Source organism: Silene latifolia, chromosome 7, assembly GCF_048544455.1.
Source record: "Silene latifolia isolate original U9 population chromosome 7, ASM4854445v1, whole genome shotgun sequence".
In the NCBI taxonomy this organism is placed as follows: Eukaryota; Viridiplantae; Streptophyta; class Magnoliopsida; order Caryophyllales; family Caryophyllaceae; genus Silene; species Silene latifolia.
In genome coordinates, this window is record NC_133532.1 from 17,344,595 (window position 1) to 17,351,667 (window position 7,073).

The following is a 7,073-nucleotide window of genomic DNA, read 5'->3' on the forward strand; positions in this document are numbered from 1 at the left end:
ATATTAATTTCTTTGATTCTTCGTCGTAAATCCGGTAATTTATTTACCTATTTTGTTTTTTATTGTCTTGCTTATCTGATCTTTTTACTTTGGAATGGTCTTCATGAATAATTTGATCATTCGCATGCAATTTAATTTGATTTATTTGGTATTTAATGAGATAATCACAAGTAGTCATCTCCTTTTTCGGTAATCTTTTTACTAAAAGTAATTAAAAAAAATATTGAAACGAAGGGAGTATCATACGCTTATACGGAGTATTAGCCTTCATTTTTTTGTAGATAAAGCTCAGGCATCAGTGATTCAGGACTTCAGGAGTATAAAATTGGATTTCATCTTCAGTTGCACGTTCTCCTTTCTCTCTGTCTTCATTTTTGTGTTTTGACTTGACTTGCACATGCAACGTACACTCCATTATTCCCTCTAAATTTATTACGAATATCTCTATATAAAAAAAAATCATTTCAACAATTAAATAACTAGTAAGGAAATATGAGTGAATAATTCGTAAAGATTCAAATTATAATAGAGTTATTTGGCATGAGTCATGCCATAGGAGTATTATAAGTTAGAGTTTGTCACCGTGAAAAAAAAGTTTGTTTAGATATTAAGTACACTCCAACCCCAAGGTTTAAACTAGTGGCGAAAGCAAGAATTCACCCTAGTAAGTATAAGATGAAGAAGTAATTGTATGTATATTGATATATTAACAATGACAACGTACATGAGCTTATATACTTGAAGTATAACCTAAACCTAGGGTTAGAAGTATACATCAATTAGGAAAGAGTAAACTAAGGAAAGATATACAAAGATCTTATATCTAAACTAAAAGATACATATCAAAACCATATAACAAGAATTATAGGTTGCTTGAGTGAGAGGTAGTATAATTTGTTTCCTTAACATTCCCCCGCAAGACGGACTGTCCAGAGAAAAGCCCGATCTTGGAGATGAGCATTTCAAAACGAGGACGAGGTAGTGGCTTAGTTAGAGCATCGGCGAGTTGATCATTGCCACTAATATGAGTTACACGTAGTGTACAGGCTTGAACATGTTGACGAACGAAATGAAAATCCAAGGCGACATGTTTTATTCGCGAATGGAAGACGGGATTAGCTGCATAGTGTGTTGCACTTAAATTATCACAATAAATCGCCGGCGGAGTCTTGAATTGGAACTAGAGTTCACTTAACAACGATTGAAGCCATAAAATTTCCGAGGTAGCAGCAGCCACAGCACGAAATTCGGCTTCAGTAGATGACGTAGCCAAGGTTTTCTGTTTCTTAGATGCCCAGGCTATGGGGTTTCGACCCAAGTAAACAATATAATCGGAAGTGGAGACAAATTGATCCTTATCACCGGCCCAATCCGCGTCACTGAAAGCATGTAACTGTAACGGAGAGTGACGATGTAATTGTAGACCGAGGTGCATCGTGCCATGAAGATAACGAAGCAACCGTTTTAGCGCAGACCAGTGAGTAAGTTGTGGTTGCTGCATAAACTGAGCGAGTCGGTTGACTGAGAATGAGACATCGGGACGCGTGTGGGAAAGATACTGTAAGCTGCCTACGATTGACCAATAGGTCGAGGCATCACATGGTGGTGTGTTTGTGTTAGATACGAGAGGAGGATGGGCAATCATAGGAGTAGTTGACGGTTTAGACTCAAGCATGTCATGTTTGTGAAGAAGGTCGTAAATGTACTTTGTTTGGGAGAGAAGGAGACCATTGGAATTTAGGGTGACTTCTATCCCAAGAAAGTAAGAGAGGGAGCCTAGATCTTTAAGAGAGAATCGAGCAGCAAACTTGGTGATGAAGGCATCGAGTATGGACGAAGAGGATCCTGTGACGAGAATATCGTCGACGTAGACAAGCACATAAGTTATGGAGGAGTTGTGTTTGAGAATAAAAAGAGAGGGATCAGCTATGGAGGCATGAAAACCGTAGCTGATCAGGGAGGATTTGAGCTCCGTGTACCAAGCGCGAGGAGCTTGCTTTAGGCCATAGATGGCTTTTTGTAAGCGACAAACATGAGACGGGAATTTGTCATTGACAAACCCCGGTGGTTGTGTCATATAAACGGTTTCATGTAGCTTGCCTTGAAGGAAGGCGTTGTTGATATCTAATTGGCGAATGGCCCATTTGTGAGTGAGGGAAATTGAGAGAACTAACCGGATTGTGACGGGTTTAACGACTGGACTGAATGTATCGGAATAGTCAATACCATGACGTTTATGGAAGCCTTTTGCCACAAGACGAGCTTTGTATTTTTGGACCGGGTTATCGGTATTATATTTGACTCGATAAACCCATTTGCAACCGACGACATTAGAAGCTTCACTAGACGGGACAAGGGACCAAGTATTATTACGCATAAGAGCACTATATTCCTCGAGCATAGCATCACGCCATCGTGGGGATGAAAGGGCATGTTTTGTCGTGGTGGGAAGGGAGTGGGAGTTGGTTGAGATGGCTAATTTTGCATATTTGGGGTTCGGTTTGCGTATGTTATTGCTGAGACGGGTGACTGCACGAGGGACAGGAGGTGGTATGGGTATGTTTGGGGCAGTGGTAGAGACCGTAGAGGGTGAGGGAGCTGGGTTAGGGCTTGGTTGAGGGTCGGAGTGTGGTTGCAGGGTCTGGGCAGAGGTGAGAGGAGGTTCAGAGTGTGAGGCAGGGGAGGAGATCTGGGGTGAGGCAGGGGAGGCAAGTTGGTTTGTGGTGTCAGCAGTGGAGGTCGAGGAGGGGACAGGGGAGGAAGGCGGGTAAGGGGAAGGAGACGGGATGGGAGAGGAGGAGGATGATGGGAGGAAGAGAATAGGTGGAGTACACCAGTCCATGGCAGAAGGAGGGTCATCGAGGGAGGGAGAGGAGACCAACTTGGAGTAAGGGAACACATGCTCAATGAAGGTGACATGGCGAGATGTGTAAACCCGACCCGAGTTGGGTTCAAGGCAAAAATAAGTGCTCTGAGTTGTGGAATATCCTAAGAAGACACAAAGAACGGATTTTGGATCGAGTTTATGAGAGGTGTAGGGTCGTAGCCACGGGTAACATAGACAACCAAATGTGCGTAATTTAGAATAATTGGGTGTGGTTTGAAGAAGTCGGGAATAGAGAGAATCATTTTGTAGAGTCGGGATGGGCATTCGATTTATGAGGTAAACGGCAGTGGCAAAGGCAAAAGGCCAATATTTCGTTGGAAGTTGAGCATGAGTTAGAAGAGAGAGTCCCGTTTCAACGATATGACGGTGTCGGCGTTCCGCATATCCGTTGTGTTCAGGTGTGTGGGGAGGAGAGGTAAGATGGGAGATACCATTTTGAGCTAAGGAGGGTATAAGTTTTATGTACTCTCCACCGTTGTCGGAGAATAATTGAAGTATAGGACGCTTAAAAAAAGTTTCAACGAGTAGACGGAATTGAATAAATATATTTAGTGTGTCGGACTTTTTGCGTAAAGGATAGAGCCATATATATTTTGTATAATGATCCACGAATATAACGTAATACTTGAAATTGTCAGACGATAATACGGGTGAAGACCAAACATCCGAGAAGACTAATTCAAGGGGCGCAGTGGACGATAACGAAGAGATAGCAAAAGGGAGTTTGTGACATTTATGAAGTTTGCAGGAATTACAATAATCAAAATCCGAAATAGAAAACGATAAATTAAAACGATGCTTAATTAGAGAAAGAACGTTATTAGAGGGGTGACCTAATATATGGTGCCAAAGATGACTTGATGCAGAGGAAGTAAGAGTGTTGACAGACGGCTTAGACGGGTACCACGAGTAGATGCCACGGTCAAGTGGTCCTTGAAGTAGAATCCGTCCCGTCGATAGATCCTTAAAGAAAAAACAGGAGGGTGAGAATTCAATAGAGGCATTATTGTCAACACAGAATTGAGACACAGAGAGTATGTTACGAGAGATAAGCGGAACATGTAATACATTACGAAAGTGAAGGGAATTAGAGTTAGACAAGATTGTAAAAGAACCTATGTTGGAGATGGGGAGAGAGCTGCCGTCACCAATGATGACATCGTCTGGACCGGTGTACGGGGCATGGAAAGCGAGGTTAGACAATTCATTGGTGATGTGGTGAGTGGCACCACTATCGACTAGCCAAGAGTGAGGGGCAGAGGGAGTGGCGGTGGTTGTATGGGCTTGAGGACGTGGGCCATTAGAGCGATTGGGGCGAACATATGGAGCAATGGTCACAGTAGGATGTGTCTTCCTGAAATTACGACAATTGAGGAAGACATGTCCTTTGTAACCACAGTACTGGCACACGGTGGTGGTGAGATCAGATAGAGGAGTCGGAAGCAATGAAGGTTGTTGTTGTGGTGGTGGACGGGGCTAGTTACAATTGTAGTATGGTGGGCGAGTGGAGGCTGCAAAGGTCGTGGCTGGGAAAGCAGTAGCAGGGAGAGGGGAGGTTGAGGTTGTCTGGGGGTTTTGAAGATCGTGGTGGATAAGTTTCTCATGTAGGGCATCAAATGTGATGGGTGTGTCACGGGCTTCCACGGTTTCCTTGATGGCTCGGTATTGAGTCGGGTCAAGGCCCCGAAGAACTTTAGCAATGATGTCCTCCGGGTCTATGGGTTTATCTAGTTGGGCAAGTTCTATGGTGCAGGTTTTTATTTGGTGCATATATTCGGTTACGGTTTGATCGGGTTTCTTGCTAATATTTTCGAGACGATTTTTAATTTGAAGAATATGGCCCTGAGAGGGGTTGGCAAAGGTCGACGCAAGGGTAGTCCAAGCTTCACGAGAAGACTTGGAGTCAGTGACTAGGGGAGCGATATTGCTATCAAGGGTACCAACGAGGGAAGCAAGGAGAAGATGATCTTGCCTAGCCCACGTGGAATAGGCCGGGTTAGCAGTGGACTTGTTGTCGACAACCGTGGTTTTGGGAGGGCATGGGTTCGAACCATCGAGGTAGGAGAAAAGGTCTAGTCCTTTGAGGAAGGAGCGGATTTGAAAGGACCATTGAGTGTAGTTTGTGGTGGTTAGGGTTTTGCATTGATTGAGGTTAACAAAGATGATGGTTGAGTTGGCATTGGTAGGGACGATGAGAGCTTTAGATACCATGATCGAGGATTGTTTAGGATCGAGGCTCTGATACCATATAAGATGAAGAAGTAATTGTATGTATATTGATATATTAACAATGACAACGTACATGAGCTTATATACTTGGAGTATAACCTAAACCTAGGGTTAGAAGTATACATCAATTCGGAAAGAGTAAACTAAGGAAAGATATACAAAGATCTTATATCTAAACTAAAAGATATATATCAAAACCATATAACAAGAATTATAGGTTCCTTGAGTGAGAGGTAGTATAATTTGTTTCCTTAACAGTAAGGACGAGAAACTTCAGTAAGGTTGAAAAGGTAATGATTTAAGGAAAACTCAAAAAAATTGAGAAAATTTGAAAATTTCGACCGCCGACGGGAGCAAGCGCCCTTGCTAACCCCCTACCTTCACCACTGATTTGGCATATAATTTATATGGTAAAATTAATTGTATGGAGTATTAGTTAATTGTGTCTTTTTGAGAAGAAGGGAGCTCGAATCTGTGTTACATAGCTATTGATTGAGCTACACTATAGTCATGTGCATCATGGAGAGCTCGAATCTGTGTTACATGGCTATCGATTGAACTACACTATAGTCATGTGCATCATGGAAAATTATACATCGAACGTCGTGAGGAGGAGCATAAAGCTCATGATGACCGAGAGAAAAGCCGAGTGCCATTTTAGACAGTTTACCAGCACTAAAATTTGCCCTCCTATGCACATGATGGAGTACATATTCCACATTCTCGGATAGTAACTGTTTAGGTCTTTTTTACCTAAGTCGATTTAGGGTCAATGTAGTCTATATTCGTTGGTCGATTGTGTGATGATTTGGACGTTAATAAGTAAACGGGAAATAAAGTGCGTAATGTAAATTGACACGTAAGATTTTGGTGACGCGGAAAACCCAATGTGGGAACAACCGCGGGAGGGACGGTACCCTGCCAAGTATTGCACTATATGAATTGGAGGATGATTACAATTATGGTACGAAGCTAATCCTGCTGGCCCTAGGTGTCAGGCCTGCAAGATCGAGAATGAACGTGTATTTATTTGCCGAGATGTGATCTTGAGTGTTGATGTACGAATGCGGGTGTTTTTTGAATGTCCTTCTTGATTTCCTTCTTCTACTATTTATAGGGTAAGAACCCTAGATATACTCTATCTCGAATATGGAAAGAGAATATTATTTCCATAAAGACTTTTTTCCTAATCCGGATTCCCTTGCCAATTCTCCCCGATCTCCCTAACTTCTCCCTAACTTCTCCCTGACACTCCTTTCCTTAACACGGGCGCCTACTGTAATGGGCTCTTGATCCTTCTTAAGCCCGTTCCCCCTTCTCCTGACTGCGGGCTCCCATCCTCCTCACCTCTTCTCTATAATCTTTATTTCACCAAGTGGGCTTTCTTTATTACACTATTTTTAGCCCAAACAGTTTGCCCCAAATTTCTTGCGAAGTACGCCTTCAAGTATCGAGCAAGGAATTTACGTAACCAAATATTTAAAACCCTACGCCGCCCTTTTACTCCTTCCCATGCAAGCCACCTTTCTCCTCTTTCTCCGCACCCAACTCCCTCTCTCCTCTTTATAACCCCAACGTCTCTCTTCCACTCTCATTAATCACTCCAAATCATTTCAAAAAACTCTCCTCTTAAACCCTCAATCTTCTTCCCTTTAATCTTCATCAGCTTCACTGTTCCCTCTCCCGTCTTCGTCATCAGGTAATCCATCTTCTTTCTTTCTTTCTTTTAATCTTCATTTTCTCTTTCCACCATGGGCAAAACCCGACAATCCTCGGCAACCCCAACATCCTCCGACCGTAATCCTGACCCCATTTTCTCTTCTCGGGGACTTTTTAGACATCCACATGATTGTGATTCCGCCCTAACTCCGCCCGACATTCCTAGGATCAAGAGTCTGCTTGGTCTTGGTGACGGGGTGGATATCGCCATCCCTGAACCAGGACAGAAAGCTGACGC